This window comes from Hyperolius riggenbachi, chromosome 2 (assembly GCF_040937935.1).
Source record: "Hyperolius riggenbachi isolate aHypRig1 chromosome 2, aHypRig1.pri, whole genome shotgun sequence".
Classification (NCBI taxonomy): domain Eukaryota; kingdom Metazoa; phylum Chordata; class Amphibia; order Anura; family Hyperoliidae; genus Hyperolius; species Hyperolius riggenbachi.
Window position 1 is genome coordinate 239357006 of NC_090647.1, and position 17247 is coordinate 239374252.

Below are 17247 nucleotides of genomic sequence, written 5' to 3' on the forward strand. Positions count from 1 at the left end.
GCCACATTTTCTAGTTCCCAGGTGAGACACTGCTGGGAACTACAAAATGCAGCAGATTCAATGCATCCTGCATGAGTAGGGGACAAGAGGAGCACCACCCAATAGGTGAGTAGTGAGGCTCACCGCAACCTCCTCCCCTCCCCCTTCCTTTTCCCAATGGCACATTTAATTACAAACCTCCCTTAGGATGTTCACTATAAAAATATATATTATAGTGCACAGTGCCCTTTAAAGTTACTTAGAGCCTTCAACTTGCCCATTGTTCATCTTCCACCACATTAACCTCAAACAACTAACTGTTCATATGCTTCCTAATATATACTACACCTTGACAGGTGCCATGATAATGGTAAAATCACTTCTTCCCTTCATCTGCCAGTGGTTTTCCAGTTGTGACTGATAAGTACAGTATGTGGGTTGACTATGCTGAAATGTCCTATTTATTTATAGTAAGAGAAGACTTGCTTCAGTGAACTTTCATTTTTCAGTAAACTGAAAGTGGGCAGTCCTATATGCCAGCAGCATTAAAAATATGAGCCCTGTTTTTTTTTTTTACAATCTGAGGGGAAGACGTAACAAATGTACTAAAGGTGAGCAAAATGAATCAGTTGCCTAGAGCAACCCGACAGGTCAAAGGAAGCATGGATTTTGCGTGGTGCTTTGACAGCTGTTCCAGCTTGGCTCCAGTTGTTTTTGCATTAGTCTAGATCAAGCAGCCTCAGCATATCTTTTGCTCCCTATAATGTTCATATGTACCTTTTTCTATATTTTTTATCATTTTTGTTTTTTTGCAAATACACAACAGATATTTTCCAAGGATTTAGATTCCATTGTAACTAGCAAAGGGGATGACATTTAGGTCTTGTTCACACTACCAGAGCTTTTCTAAGCACTTTATTTTAAAAGCTCCAGCTAATGTTATCCTATGTGTGTGTTCATATTGGAGCAATGTGGTTTTATAAAAATCCCCCATAGCGTTGCATGAGCAAGAGCTTTTCAAAATCTCTAGCTCACTAGTAGTGTGAACAAGCCCTTAAAGAGAGTCTGAAGCATAAAAAATTGCTTTTTCTTTACGCTTCAGACTCTTTTTAAAACCATCTTTTTGAAATAATTAAACTAGAAAAATGTATTGCATTGCAAATGTGAAATTCCCTCATCAGTTTGTACGTCGTTTAGTTCAGAAATGGTGGGATAACAAAAGATACTGTGAGTAAAGAAAAAGCCCTGCCTGCTTTCCTTAAAGGGGTTCTGTGGGGGGAGGGGGTTTTAAAACAAAAGCGGACACTTACCTGGGGTTTCTGCTGGCCCCCTGCAGCTGTAATGTCCCACGTCGTCCTCGAACGATCCTCCATTCCCCGCTGCCGGTCCTGGTCTAATCAAGGTTGTAATAAGACAGCTGTGGCCGCGTGTGTGCTCGCTCCCGCACGTGTCAGCAGGCGCTTACTGCGCAGGCGAATATTAGGTCGAGACCGGTGGCAGGGAACGGGTGATTGTAGGAGGACGGAGCGCGACATGACAGCTGTCCGTTTTTAATTTTCAACACACTCGAGCCCTTTGATCAATTCTTTGTCATTGTAGCTTCTGTCACATACTGGCTTCATTTTTATACAACACTTATATAAACACTAATTTGCCATAGTGCCCCTTTAAATCTATTTTAATAACTAGCCTGAAGTTTGACAGCTATAAGATCAAACAAAGCCAGGGGCATGAGCAACCTGATTCCTGCTCTATTTGTGGATTGAGGACCAGGTGCAGAAGTTTACCTTGCTACTCTAAAGGCTCATACACACATCAGACTATAGTCTTTGGAAACTGAAAGATCACAGACCAATCTTACCACCCTTCATGTAGTATGAGAGCCATACTCTACACAGTCTTTTCTATGGAGCTGAACTCCACATCAGAAAAAAATCTTTGCAAGGTGCTGCACACACATATGCTGTACAGACACAAAAGATCAGTATCTGCAAAAGATCTGTTCCTGCCAAAAATCCATTCCTGCAAATTGCAATGATAGTCTATGAGATCTGCAGATCATCATACACACATGATTTAACTGACATTCATCTGCAGATCAAGCAATCATCCGCAGATCTGAAAATCCATCCTGGTGGATCTGATCTGCAGATGAATGTCAGTTAAATCGTGTGTATGATGATCTGCAGATCTCATAGACTATTATTGCAATTTGCAGGAATGGATTTTTGGCAGGAACAGATCTTTTGCAGATACTGATCTTTTGTGTCTGTACAGCATCTGTGTGTGCAGCATCTTGCAAAGATTTTTTTCTGATGGGGAGTTCAGCTCCATAGAAAAGACTGTGTAGAGTATGGCTCTCATACTACATGGAAGGGGGTAAACTTGGTCTGTGATCTTTCATTTTCAAAAGACTATGGTCTGATGTGTGTATGTGGCCTAAGCCAGACGGAAGGGTAATTTTCCCTTGGATTATAGTGTACCATTGTACTATAAGAACACTCTTCCACACTTTGGTTATTCCATCTGTGCTACTGCTCGTGCTGTAGCTTTTAGAAAGTTTAGCAATCTTGTGTACACTGCAGATCACAAGGAAAGTCCACTCTGAGAGATCCCCTGACATAAGGCAGGAGTTTGGAGTTCGCATAACCTTGTGTTGCCCTAGCAATGTGTCTCTGACTCCGTTAGGGCCCGTTTCCACTACACGCGGTGCGATGCACCTACATTGAAGCATCACTCCCCGGCTGTACTGAAACCAATGGACGGCAATGGAAGAGTTTCCATTGTGTGCTGGTTCTGCAGAGTGATCAGAAAATCTGCAGATTCTCGCGTGACTACATCCACCGCCATCTCCTATTTAGAGATGTGGAAGTGATACGATGCAATAGTCGCATTGCATCCCTTATGCTAGTGGAAAAGGGCCCTTAGATTTGTTTTGACGGTTGTCCTCTGCTCTTTCCTTCATAGACCTGCAATAAATCACCAGGCTCATCTTTCCCCATTTATCTGTGTAGATAGGAGGATCTCTTAGGGCTCTTTCACATTAGGGCAAATTTTCTGCGTTTCAACGCAAAAGGGTAAAGTTTGCGTTACCCAAGGTGAAATGAAAGTCCATAGACTTTCATTTTAGCTTTCACATATAACGCAGCCTTTTTGTGAGTTGCGTTACACTGCACCCAGGCGCAGTTTTTCGGCCGACGCTAGCTTTATGCGTTACAATGTTAGTCAATGTAAAACGCACACTATGCGTGTTTTTAATCCGTTAACGCAGGCAATGAGTCCCAGAATGCAACAGAGGAACAATGTAGAAAGTTGAAAACTAAAAGAAAAAAAAATTACCTGCGTTTTTTCTATGTGCTGTAACGCATTGAAAACGGATTAAAAACGCACACTAACTGCAGTGCGACGCATATTAAAACGCATACAACAAAACGTATGCTTTGAGCGTTCTCCAACGCAAGCTCTGATGTGAAAGAGCCCTTAACTTTACAATAGCCAGGAGCAGTAGCAAGAGCTAGGATTAGACAGAGTATGTAGGAATGTAATAGGATACTGCCACACTGCAGTCTAACTTTAAACCCTGTTCCCTTCTTACTTTAATTAATTCCAAAATCAGTTGCGTGACATAAGTGGCATTAAAATACATTTATTTACAAACCGGGGTTAAACAAATCAAAAAGCTTAGTATTCAATAGTATACTGCTATGGAGGCGAACCAAGAAGAGTGTCTGACAGTGGAACTGTGGTGAGGGACACAGACTTCTAGGGGCTGGAGGAAGCCCCAGGTAAGTACGGTAAATCTGCAGTATTTTTTAGCTTTATGTATCCTTTAAATAAAGATGGCAGTGTGTGTCCCCTTCTCATTACAGATATAATTTAATTCATCTCTAGTATGTTTCAAAGACCACTAAAACATTTTACATACATATAAAATGTAGTTTTCTGCCAGAGTAAAATCCAATATAAATAGCCTTTTTTTTCCTATGTAGCTGTCAAAATGGGCAGGAAGAAATCTAACAGGTTTTGGACTAGTCAATTTGCTCATGGGGATTTCCAGGTGTTTATTTACAATTGCTAAACGGCAGTTGCTCAGTCCAACTACAAAAATAGTATGCAAATGAATGGGAAGGCTGGCCAGCATCTTTGTTTAGATCCTTCCCAGGGAGTGCGTGTGTAAAGAATAAAGGAAATACTGAGAATCTCCCATGAAGAGATGGATTAGTCCAAAGTCAGCTTTTTACTACTTACTGTAAATAACAGCAGAATAGGGGAAAAAGTGATTCATAGTGCATTTAATTCTGGGAGAAAAGTACATTATATATGTACTTTGAATTCTATAAATATTTGTGATGGTGGTCCTTTATGGCTAATCAAGTCAAAGCACACCTGTGTAAAAACTAGCTTGAGTGGGATGTACATGAAGTGCACCCTCCCTCCCCACCTCACAACCAACCCTTGATACATATTCATGTTAATAGCTTTACCCCCTTCCTGTATGAACCAATAAATCGTGTTCATTTTCTCACACTTCAATTAGATATAGATGTAAGAAGGGAAGTAACCTTCACTGTGGCAGTTCTGCCTCCCTGCATGCATGCTTTTTTTCTACATACGTTTGTTGTTCCACCACAAAGCACATGTTGACACCTTATTTCAAGCATGAGTTACCCAACTGCTCATGAACATGTGAACAACTGAGGAAGCCAGACGTGCAGAAGAAGAAATCACAGAAATGTCCGCCAAGGATTTGCAAAAAGTATATTTCTGTGTCTGAGTGGACCAAAAGGTAATATACTTGTTTACTGTAAGCATTGTGCAATTTTTGCATAATTTATATCTGTGATGGTGTCCACAATATAACTGATTTTTAGAAGATGCTATGGGAACATTTTACAATTTTCTTGCACACATAGAAGTTGTTAATATAGGAAAAAATGCAAGTTTCAGTACAACCGAATAATCCCTTTGCATGTGGACAGGTGCAGAAGATCTTTAGAGTACAAAGACAGCATCTGTCTACTTCTTTAATTACAGTTTTTATTACCATTTAATACCAGTAATTGTATTATGAGGAAATGCGATAACAAAGCATAGCAAAGTACTGTGTTATTACTAATGATGCTATTATCTAACGAATTACAGAGGGCTTATTTTGTTGCTTTAGTGTTTGAAGCCACAAAGTTTAGTTCTGCAATAGTGATTTATTAAGGGGGTATTGCCTGTCTCTAGGGAACGTTAGTGTTGCAGTGAAGATCCACTTCATGCTAGCACCTACTTGCATCTCTGCAAAGTGGCATACCTAGGTGTGCAAATTGGCAGTTACGCTTCACAAAATGAGCATTACCTATCATCACGATAAATACAAATGGTGCAGTCAGTGCATTCCATGACCATGTTGAACTTCAGCACCTTTGTAATCTAAAGTGAACCTGAGGTAGCCTTTATCTACACACCTAAAAAAATTAGCTAGGTAGAGGGAAACCTCTGGATAGTTCAGAGGCTTCTCGTGTCCTCCTTGACTCCTTTGGCCACTCGGCGCACAGATCCTCTGAACATATCCAGCAAGAGCTTGTCCGATATGTTTTTGTGGCCACCTACCTGCGTGGTCATACTGTGGCTGCGCAATTAGCCAAACCGCTCCTGCACAAAGGGAGCACGGCTGTGAATTGAGTGTCCCGGCCAGTGGTGGTGGTGGCTGCTGGGGTCGAGGAGGATGTGGGAAGCCTCTGGAGTGACCAGAAGTTTCCCTCTTCTTCGGTATGTAACTTTAGTGTTTTTTTGTTTGTTTTTTTTTGCCACCTCAGATTTGTTTTCAACCCAGGTTGATTTTATATACATTTCTATAATGCAAAGTTTTCATAGTATCAACAGAGTCCTATTAAACTTATAAATAGCTTGAAAGAGAGTCTGAAGCCTTCTAAAAATCCTCTTTTTATTTAACATTTATCTTCAGCAATATCAGCATACAGTGGGATGCGAAAGTTTGGGCAACCTTGTTAATCGTCATGATTTTCCTGTATATATCGTTGGTGGTTACGATAAAAAATGTCAGATAAATATGTCATATAGGAGACATACAGTGATATTTGAGAAGTGAAATGAAGTTTATTTGATTTACAGAAAGTGTGCAATAATTGTTTAAACAAAATTAGGCAGGTGCATAAATTTGGGCACCACAAAAAAAGACATGAAATCAATATTTAGTAGATTCTCATTTTGCAGAAATTACAGTCTCTAAGTGCTTCCTGTAAGTTCCAATGAGAGTCTGGATTCTGGTTGAAGGTATTTTGGACCATTCCTCTTTACAAAACATCTCTAGTTTATTCAGGTTTGTTGGCTTCCGAGCATGGACAGCTCTGTTTAACTCACACCACAGATTTTCAACTATATTCAGGTCTGGAGACTGAGATGGCCATTCCAGAACGTTGTACTTGTTCCTCTGCAAAAGTGCCTTAGTGGATTTTGAGCAGTGTTTAAAGGGAAGGTTCAGGGTGAGACAAAAAAAAATAATCAAAATCCACTTACCTGGGGCTTCCTCCAGCCCGTGGCCGGCAGGATGTGCCCTCGGCGCCGCTCCCGATGGCCGACCTGGCCAGGCCGGCTGCCAGGTCGGGCTTCTTCTGCGCTCCAATCTGCGTTTCATGCGGGCGCGCTGACGTCATCGGACGTCCTCCGGGCTGTACTGCGCAGGCTCAGTAGTTCTGAGCCTGCGCAGTACAGCCTGGAAGACGTCCGATGACGTCAGCGCGCCCGCATGAAACGCAGATTGGAGCGCAGAAGAAGCCAGGTCGGGTTGGCCACCAGAGAGCACCGGGAGCCTGCAGAGCGGCGCCGAGGGCACATCCTGCCTGCCACGGGCTGGAGGAAGCCCCAGGTAAGTGGATTTTGATTTCGATTTTTTTTTTGCCTCACCCTGAACCTTCCCTTTAAGGTCATTGTCTTGTTGAAAGATCCAGTCTTGGCGCAGCTTCAGCTTTGTCACTGATTCCTGGACATTGGTCTCCATAATCTGCTGATATTGAGTGGAATCCATGCGTCCCTCAACTTTGACAAGATTCCCAGTCCCTGCGCTGGCCACACAGCCCCACAGCATGATGGAACCACTACCATATTTTACTGTAGGTAGCAGGTGTTTTTCTTGGAATGCTGTTGTTTTTCCTTAATGCATAACGCCCCTTGTTATGCCCAAATAACTCAATTTTAGTTTAATCAGTTCGCAGCACCTTATTCCAAAATGAAGCTGGCTTGTCCAAATGTGCTTTAGCATACCTCAAGTGGCTCTGTTTGTGCTGTGGGCGGTGAAAAGGCTTCCTCTGCATCACCCTTCCATACAGCATCTCCTTGTGTAAAGTGCACCGAATGGTTGAACAATGCACAGTGACTCCATCTGCAGCAAAATTATGTTGTAGGTCTTTGGTGCTGGTCTGTGGGTTGACTCTGACTGTTCTCACCATTTGTTGCTTCTGTCTTTCCGAGATTTTTCTTGGTCTGTTACTTCGAGTGGTCTTCCATTTTCTCAATATCTTCCTAACTGTGAGCTTCTAAGAGGAACTGATGGTGAGGTTAGTATGTAATATTCATTTGCAGCTACGTCATGTTTATTTAAAGTATACCTGAGATGACGTGTAGTAAAAGTTTTTTATACATACCTGGGGCTTCCGTCAGCCCCCTCTGCACAGATCGCTTCCTCAGCGGAGTCCAAAGCCTTTTAGATTTTCCTGTAGCAGCCCTGTTATCTTGGAAGCAGTGCGGCCAAGCGTGCTCCCCCAGTTAGGAGCGTTCTGCGCAGGCGCATAACGCTCCTGGCAATGGGGGCAGGTGTGTGTGGCCGTGTGGTGCATGCGAAGTACGCCTGATTGGCCATGGAGAATGGGGCTGCTACAGGAGAATCTAGGAGGCTTTGGATGCTGTGGAGGGAGGGGGCTGGAGGAAGCCCCAGGTATGTATAAAACTTTTACTTTCCATCATCTCAAGTTCTCTTTAAAGTTAGCCAATAAGGAGACAATTTGCTGAACGATCGTTTATGAATGACTTTTCGTATCAACGATTGGAAATGATCGTTTGGGACCTCTAATGCTGGGAATACACGGTACGTTTCTGAGCCATTAAGAAGGCTCGATTGATCATTTCCGACATGTCCGCTCTCCTGTCCGATCGATTCCGTGCTCGATACCGCATGGGGAACAATGGAAAAAGGTAAGGAAAACAAGCAGAAGATAAGAGAATTGCCTGCGGTATCGAGTGGGGAATCGATCGGGCGGCAGAATCGAGCCGCGGAAACATACCGTGTATTCCAGCATTACTGACAAAAATCTAACCAATCTGATTTCAGATCAATTTAATAAATCGGATTGGTTAGAAAAGATTTTTTCCACTAGTGGTCCCAAACAATCATTTCCAATCGTTCATATGAAGAATCATTTGTAAACAATCATTCAGCCAATTGTATCAGTAGTGGCCACCCTTAAGGTGCCCATACATTAGGTGATGATGGGTAGAATCAACCAAGAGACAAATCTCTCTCTGGTCGAATCTGATCGGAGAGAGATCTGTCAGTTGCCCATACACTGCAGGTCGATTCCTGATCGTTTTCTGCATGAAATCTCTCGAGAATCATCCGAGTCCATCGCATCCACTGTCTCCCACTGTTCCCTAGTGTATAAATGTACGTGTGCATTATAAATTACCTGTCCTGTGTCACGGTGCCTGTCTGTCTTCTGAATCCAACACTCTTCCATTAGCCCCGTACATTCTGCGGGCATGGCACATGTGATGTCCTACAAGCCCTGCGTGCTATACGCCGGCGGCATGTATGGGGCTAAAGGAGGAACGTTGTTTTCGGAAGACCGAAGGGTACCACGACACAGTGCAAATAATGTATAAACGCACAGATGTATATTTATTCACTGGGGATTTCTTCTCGTTCGTCACTGGACCCAATATCTCTTGCTACTGCTGCGCACCCGATCAAGCAAGTCGGCCCTCCATTGTGCAGCATGTCTGGGCGATGCATGCGACCAATTGCGGCCCGAAATTGATTGGATTATAATAATTGAATCAGATAATTGATCGCCAAGTCGCCAGCTGTATGGCCACCTTAAAGAGTATCTGTATTGTTAAAATCGCACAAAAGTAAACATACCAGTGCGTTAGGGGACATCTCCTATTCCCCTCTGTCACGATTTCGCTGCTCCCCACCGCATTAAAAGTAGTCAAAAACAGTTTTAAAAAGTTTGTTTATAAACAAACAAAATGGCTACCAAAACAGGAAGTAGGTTGATGTAAAGTATGTCCACACATAGAAAATACATCCTTACACAAGCAGGCTGTATACAGACTTCCTTTTGAATCTCAAGAGATCATTTGTGTGTTTACCTTCTGTCCCCCTGCAGCTCTCATCCAATGAATAGTGACAGGCTGTGAGGCTGATTGTTTCTTCCTGCAGACAGCTCTGCCTGTGTTTGTAATTCCTCGGTATGTCAGCCAGCTCCTTTCACAGCCTAAAGGTCCGTACACACGCCGGACTGGAGGCAACGACGGGTCCGTTGGCACATCCCGCTGGGTGGGCGTTCCAGCGACAGTCCGGCGTGTGTACAGTCTGTTGGCGGACTGATACGGCTGTTTCTGAGCGATCCTTTACAGAGGAGGATTTTTATCCAGCTCTCTTCTCTCACTGATATCAGAGACGCTGCTGGCTTATGTAAATAACACACACACGGGAGTGTGCATAGAGGGGCCTGGAGGGGGGCGTGCATAGCAGATCACAGTGAAGAGTTGGCAGCCTTCCAGACACAGGGCGACAAGTCCGAAAGGGGAAAGATACATTGATTTATTACAGAGACTGGGATAGTAGAAAGTGCTGCCGTAAGCCAGAGCACATTAGAATAGGTTTAGGAACTTGTAGGATGGTAGAAAACAGGATGAAAGTTTTGTTACAGAGTCTCTTTAAAGGACTTACGAGCTGAAGCAACAAAAAAAAGTTAATTACCTTAGCTGAATGTCAGACCTCAGGGCAGATGGATCGTGCCTCCCTTGCTATTTGTAGACGCTCTGTTAGGGCCCGTTCAGATCAGAAATGCGGATGGCCATGCGTGCGGAACGCGTGCGGACCGCAACGCGTACAAACGCATGGCCATCCGCGTTTGTGTGCGTTGCGTGGCTGATCCCATCACTGAAAAGTGAATGAGACAGCCACGCGTTTTTGCAAAATCTGCGTGCAGCATGCGTTCCCGGACCGCACAGGTCCGGAACGCATGCAGTGTGAACATCAGACATTGCACTCTATGCAATGTCTGATGTCGTGCGTTTTGGCCACCTGCACGCGTTTCCAAAACGCGGCTGGAAACGCGTGCAGTGTGAACGGGCCCTTATGTTAATCCAGCTATCATTAGTGGCCCCGACCCTGGCCAGGGTCGCCTTAGCTCATGACGATTAGAATCGCCGCTTTAAAACTCTGACTGACTGCACTTCGAGCCGGCCGCAGCCCTCAGCACAGAATACCAGCGCTGAGCGAGGGAGGACGTTACCTAGCTACAGGATTTATTTACTGCAGATTTGCAGAGTACTTTATTTTATATTTAAATCTGCAGTAAACAAGTCCTGTATCTAGGTAACGTCCTCCCTCGCTCAGCGCTGGTATTCTGTGCTGAGGGGGCGAGGCCGTCTCGAAGTGCAGTCAGTCATGTGGGCTGTCATGTGGGGACACCCACATGACGTATAACAGTATACTGAGCGACAATGTGCGCTCCCAGGGCTGTAGGCAGAGGAGTTTTAAAGCGGCGATTCTAACCGTCATGAGCTAAGGCGACCCTGGCCCGGGTCGGGGCCACTAATGATAGCTGGATTAACATAACAGAGCGTCTACAAATAGCAGGGGAGGCACTAATCGTCTGCCCTGAGGTCTGACCATTCAGCTAAGGTAATTAACTTTTTTTTGTTGCTTCAGCTCGTAAGTCCTTTAAGTCTAATGTTCATGTTTGCTGCCAAATTCAATTTAACCTCCTTGGCGGTATGGACGAGCTCAGCTTGTCCATAACCGCCGGATGTCATTTTGTTTGGCGCCATGGCGACTGGGGAAGCCCTAAAGGAAATCCCGTTCAGAACGGGATTTCCGGATGGGCTTGATTGCCTGTGGCGATCGGAGGGGTGGGAGGGATGTCGCATGGAGGGGGGAATCATGTAGGTAGCGCTAGGCTAGCTACATGATTTAAAAAAAAAAAATGCTGCGCTGCCACCCTGCCGCAATCAATAGAACGCCAGGGTGGTTAATGTATACAGTCAGTGTCACAATAGATAGACATGCTTTGCCACAACATGAATTTGAGTTGTAGCTGATATTTCTTTTGAAACAAGTTCTGCTACCCTCTTTACTTACCAGTGTCTAGTAAAGCCTCAGAAAAAGGAAATGGTTTGGCTGACGCTGTAGAAAAAGGCAGCAGAAAAGACAAAAAAAAAAAAACTGGCATGGTTCTATGTACAGATGTTGGGGAATGTATTTTGAGAGCTAACCACCACTAAGTTCCCAAAACAATTAAAAAAAAAATGCCAAATAAGAATGTTACACCACTGATGTACAACCTTGGTACACCCTACACACACCTGGTTGTATGTTCGCCCACACAATTCACTGGGCTAAGATATGGGCTGCATGTTTGTGTGCTGATCGAAAAAACTGCAACTAGTGGTAATTCTACACAATATATTGCACAGCATGTGGATACAGATAGTCACAGATGTTAAAGCGGACCTGAACTCAGAACTTCCTCTCTGCTCTAAAAGATAAGCAACAGCATAATAACCTTTAAAGAAAAACATTTCTTTGTTACAGCTGATACAACTCCTGCAATAAATCTGCAATGTGTCTACCTCCTGCTTTCATGGAGGCTGACATAGGGTTAACATCCTGTGTTTACAAATTAGCCGCTCTGCCGAGGCAGCCAGCCGACACAGCTGAGAGATCAAATTACAGTTGTGATTAGTCACAGATGAGGGGGAAGTAGACAGGCTAAACTCTCTAATTGCATACGGTGTACATTTCTCTCTGTTTCCTTCTGTCCAAGAGTTCAGGTCTACTTTAAACACTGCCAGTTCAGGTATGTGTGAGGTGTGCTGAAGTTGTGTATTAGCAGTCCTGCCATTGCACATGAAATACCTCTTTACCACCATTTTTATCTGATGTTATGACCTCCTATAACCTCTGTTTCCTATACAATGCTATGTATTCTGAAATGTATATGAAAGTTTAGTTTACAAGGCTTCGACCTGCTAGTAAACACTGACTATCACCTGCCATTAAACACTAACGACGCCTAGCCACTCACTCTGCTCCTCCAATGAATTTCACCTGGCTGCCCCCGGCATCACCCAGTCCCATGCACACCTCCAGGACTTCTTAAGAGCTGCTCCAACACTATGGAACTTCCTCTCTCCCCCCCCCCCCCCTCATTAGGGTTTCCCCTTCCTTCAACATCTTCAAGAAGGCCCTCAAAACTCACCTTTTCACTCTGGCCCTACCCCCCTCAATGGTGCTCTAAACCCGCAGTTGAACTCTGGTCCCCTACCTTTCGTGTCCCTACCACTCCCTCTAGATCGGGGGTGTCAAACTCAAATACAAAGTGGGACGAAAATTGAACACTGGGACCAAGTCTCGGGCCTACCTTAATGTCTACTGGCCGCCCCTTCCTCCCTGATAAAGTTTCCTGGTGTCTAATGCCCCCCCCCCCATCCCCTATACATTTCCCTTTTGTCTAGTGGTCCTTCTTCCTCCCCTATATAGTTTCCTGGTGTCTAGTGTTCCTCCCTCCCAAATACATTTCCCTGGTGTCTAGTGGCCCCAGCCCTCCCCTATAAAGTTCCCTAGTGATTAGTGCTTTCCACCTACCTCCCCCATATGGCTTTCCTCATGTTCTAGGGCTTCACCTCCAATATAGCTCCAATATAACTTCCCTGGTGGTCTAGAGTGGGCCAAACATAATACAAAGTGGGGAAACCACTTGGGGGCCAAATTTAATGGCTCCGAAGGCCAGATTTGGCCCGCGGGCCAGAGTTTGACATGTAGCCCCAAATCTGACATCTTAATATCTTAAAAATCTATATATATATATATTGGGTCCTAATCTGTAATGAGAATATATACATATCTACTACATCCAAGGGTGCCTCCTATCCGTTTAGAATTATAATGCTTAAAGCAATGTTACTGTTTTCATGCTTCTAGGCATTCACAAAGCACCAGTGAATTTTACTGGCAATTCCACTTTGGGGATTTTTAGTGTTTTACTACATTCTTGCCCTGTAGTCTCTATAGACTACCACCTTCAGTTTCAGATTCATTAGCCAATGACCTTACCTGACAATGGGCTCAATTTACAAAGAATGTGTCATTAGGTGCGCTTTATTATAGCACAGGAGAGATTTTCCCAACAGCCAAACATCTTTTTTATGCCAGTTCCCAGAGGTTTTCACCTCTTGCTTAATTAGACTGATAAGACTGTCTAAGATAGAAGCATATGGAGGCTGCCATATTTACATCCATTATAACAATACCAGTTGCCTGGCAGCCCTACTGATCTCCATGGCTGCACTAACAGTAGTGTATGAACTGCACACTTGAAATATGCATATAGCTAAGGCGCCGTTCACATTACAAATGCGGACGGCCATGCGTGCGGAACGCAACGCATGCGAACGTACGCCATCCGTGTTTGTATGCATTGCGTGGCTGATCCCATCACTGAAAAGTGAATGGGACAGCCGCGCGGTTTTGCAAAATACGCGTTCAGCATGTGTTCCCGGACCGCACAGGTCCGGAACGCATGCAGTGTGAACATCAAACAGTGCACTCTATGCACTGTCTGATGTCGTGCGTTTTGGCCCCCCACACGCATTTCTAAAACGCGGCTGGAAGCGGGTGCAGTGTGAACGGGGCCTAATAGTCAGACTTTAGTCAGGCAGGGGTCATTTGTCTTTCAGTTATCTTTACACGTTTTTCTGCATGCGTTTTCTGTACACCATGGGCGTTTATATTAAGAAAATATGTGCATTTTTTTCACATCAGCTAAAGTAATTAGTAGAGAAAATGTGCAAAGTTATGCTGCAGGATGTCAGGTTTTTTTTTCTGCAAAAATGCATTCAGGTCACGTGTGAACTAACCCATTGACTAACATGAATTCTCAGTATAAATGCATTTTTCTAGGCAGAAAAAACACACAACAAAACAGACAAGTGTCACCCCTGCCTCAGAGCACCTGATCTGCATGCTTGTTAAAGATCTATGGCTAAAAGAGGCAGAAGATTTACAGGACAGTAAGGGAAGGAACACACTAGGCCGAATCGCATTCGGTTTCCCCATAGCAGGAAAACGCATATGCGATTCTGCCTAGTGTGTTCCTACCCTTTTGCATTATTTAAAGGAAATAAATGTTATCCTTCATGTACCTCTCACTTCAGGTGTGCTTTAAAGGGGGCACTATATCGAAATGTAGGCTTTCTCTCTGTGCTTAGGTACTGTAGATAAACAGACAGCTAAAGTGTTTGTCATGAGCAGTGATGCTCTCCACGGCCTCGTGATCATGGGTAACCCGTGATCACGAGCTGCTTTTTCCTGATCACGAGGTCGGATTCCGAATTCGTGATCGTCTTTTGATCACGGATTCAGTTCCGAATGCACCCGTGATCATGGTCCAGATCTGGCTCATGATCACGGATTTGGACATGATCACGGCCGTGATTATAACCTGAAAACCCGCCAACTCTAGTGGTTAATAGCAAAACCCCCTTGCATGCTAGAAACATCAAATTTGCCAGATATGTTAAGAAGAACAGTGGGAACAAAAGGACATTTTTTTTTTCAAAAGGACCTTATAGTTTTTGAGAAAATCAATTTTAAAGTTTCAAAGGAAAAAAGTATACATTTAAATGCGGTACATGACAGTTAATGTAGCAAACCTAATGGTAGTGTAATTTTATATATAGCAAAAGAAAGGGCAACAAATTTCCTGACAGAGTTTCCAGGGGGTCCGTACGCAGTGGCCAGGGATTGCTATACAGCTGCAATATGGCTGTATAAAAATCCCTGGCATCTGTTCAGAGGGTAAGAAATTAAAAAAAAAAACAGTGGGGTCCCCCTCCCGAGGATCTTTAACCCCTTTCCACCATGCAGGCTGGGATAGCCAGAATGCGGAGTCCTGGCCGAGTGGGGTTTTGCACCCTGACTATACCAGCCCGCATTGGTCCATGGTATGGGGGGGCTCTGGGGAAGAGGGGCGACCAAGCCTTCCCCTCCACCCCTAAGCCCTTGTCCAATCCATGGACAAGGGGCTCTTCCCCACTTCCGGTGCCCCATGAGGAGGTAGGGGCGGTGACTCCTTGGGGGGGGGGGGGGGGTTTCATGGTGGCATCTGGGAGTCTCCTTTAAGAAGGGGACCACAGATGCCCACCCCCCTTCCAGGAGAAATGAGTATAGGGGTACAATGTAACCCTTACCCATTTTCACAAAGGGTTAAATGAAATAAAAAAACAACAAAAAAGTCCTTTAGTAGGTCTTGTTCACATTGCATTGTGATCACGTTAGCGTTTGCGTTGGGTGTTTTTTGATGCTATCATTTTTTGCGTTCCCGGCGCTTGGGTGGGCGGTGTGTTTTTGTTAAAATCGCTTTTCTAAGCGCTTTTCCAGAGAGTTTTTTTTTAATTCATTCCCTGATGCAAATGAGAAAGTGACCTGGAAAAGAATAAATGCAATGTATTTATTCTTAAAAAGGCAAACGCATTTGCTGCACAATGCGATTTTACCTATACCTCACATTATCGCAAAATCTCCCCGAAAATTGTCCATGCAGCACTTTTCTGATTGGAAAGCAAACCGAACGCCCCAATCTGAACTAGCACATAGGAAAGTCTGTTATAAGTGCTTTATTTTGAAAAATCGCCAGTGCTTAAAAAAAATCAAAAAGTGCCTCTTAATCAATCAAAAATTGCTCTTAATATTAATTAACCAGAAATACTTAACTGTACCTTTTCTAATAAAAAGTTCCCATGCCAATATCCTCGGAAAGGTCCCACGCCAATATCCTCTAATCTTGCGATCTTCATTAAGTTGATTGAAGGTCACTGCGCACCGCCGCCACACACACGCCGTCCCTGCCCCACTGCTCTTAGCAATACTAAGCATAGCTGAGATCCAAGCATCTTTAAATTTCCCTCCAAGGCTCCCCATTGGTTCCTTAACCACTTGCCGACCGCGCACTCATACCGCGCGTCGGCAAAGTGGCAGCGGCAGGACCAGCGACGCAGATCTGCGTAGCCGGCTGCAGGCTAATTAATCAGGAAGCAGCCGCTCGCGGAGCGGCTGCTTCCTGTCAATTCACGGCGGGGGGCTCCGTGAATAGCCTGCGGGCCGCCGATCGCGGCTCGCAGGCTAAATGTAAACACAAGCGTAAATAATCCGCTTTGTTTACATTTGTACAACGCTGCTAACAGTAGCAGCGTTGTACTGGATCAGCGATCCCCGGCCAATCAGCGGCCAGGGATCGCTGTCACATGACAGGCAGGAGCCTGTTAGAGGCTGCACAGGACAGATCCGTTCCTGCGCAGCCTCGGATCTCTGGGGAAGGGAGGGAGGAGAGGGAGAAGGGGAATCCTGCGGTGGAGGGGGCTTTGAGGTGCCCCCCCCCACCAGCCACACGCAGGTAGGAGCGATCAGACCCCCCCAGCACATCATCCCCCTAGTGGGTAAAAAAGTGGGGCGATCTGGTCGCTCTGCCTGGTGTTTGATCTGTGCTGGGGGCTGTAGAGCCCACCCAGCAGAGATCAGCAAATACAGCGCTGGTCCTTAAGGGGGGGTAAAGGCTGGGTCATCAAGTGGTTAACAGACCAATGAGGATCAGGAGGATCCCCATTGGTCGATGAGGAACCAATGGGGAGCCGGGCGGATTGTTCAGAAACAGCCTTATCAGTCCGCCGACAGACTGTACACACGCTGTACTATCTGCTGAAAACCCGCCCAGCGGGAAGTGACGACGGACCCGTCGTTGCCTTTAGTACGGCGTGTGTACGAGCCTTAACACCTTAACACCAGAGTCTTTTTCAGTGACTACAAGAGGGGAAAATAATTTTAAAATTCTCCTTCTGACCGTGGGAAAATTAAAGGCCCGCCGACTTTAGCGGTTAATAGCAAAGCCCTAACTTGCCTAATCTCCATGCTCCATCCAGTGACTGACTAAGCATTACCTGGTACTCATACTATGGTGTGTGATCTGGTTTTCTTGTATT

General features: G+C 44.8%; 2 protein-coding genes across 3 annotated transcripts in view; both read left to right on the forward strand.

The window, feature by feature from the left end:
- The first annotated feature begins 4680 nt into the window (after window positions 1–4680).
- LOC137544254 (toll-like receptor 8) overlaps window positions 4681–17247 on the forward strand; it is a 56093-nt gene continuing 43526 nt past the window's right edge. Inside the window, exon 1 of the mRNA XM_068265309.1 lies at window positions 4681–4765. The gene's annotated coding sequence lies outside the window, so the exon portion shown is untranslated. The remainder of the gene's footprint in view (window positions 4766–17247) is intronic.
- Window positions 4697–17247, forward strand: part of TLR7 (toll like receptor 7) — a 31134-nt gene continuing 18583 nt past the window's right edge. The window contains exon 1 of one of the 2 annotated variants that reach the window (XM_068265306.1): window positions 4697–4765. The gene's annotated coding sequence lies outside the window, so the exon portion shown is untranslated. Of the gene's footprint in view, window positions 4766–10831; window positions 10898–17247 lie in introns of those variants that run through there. The other variant, XM_068265307.1, reaches the window with a different exon arrangement.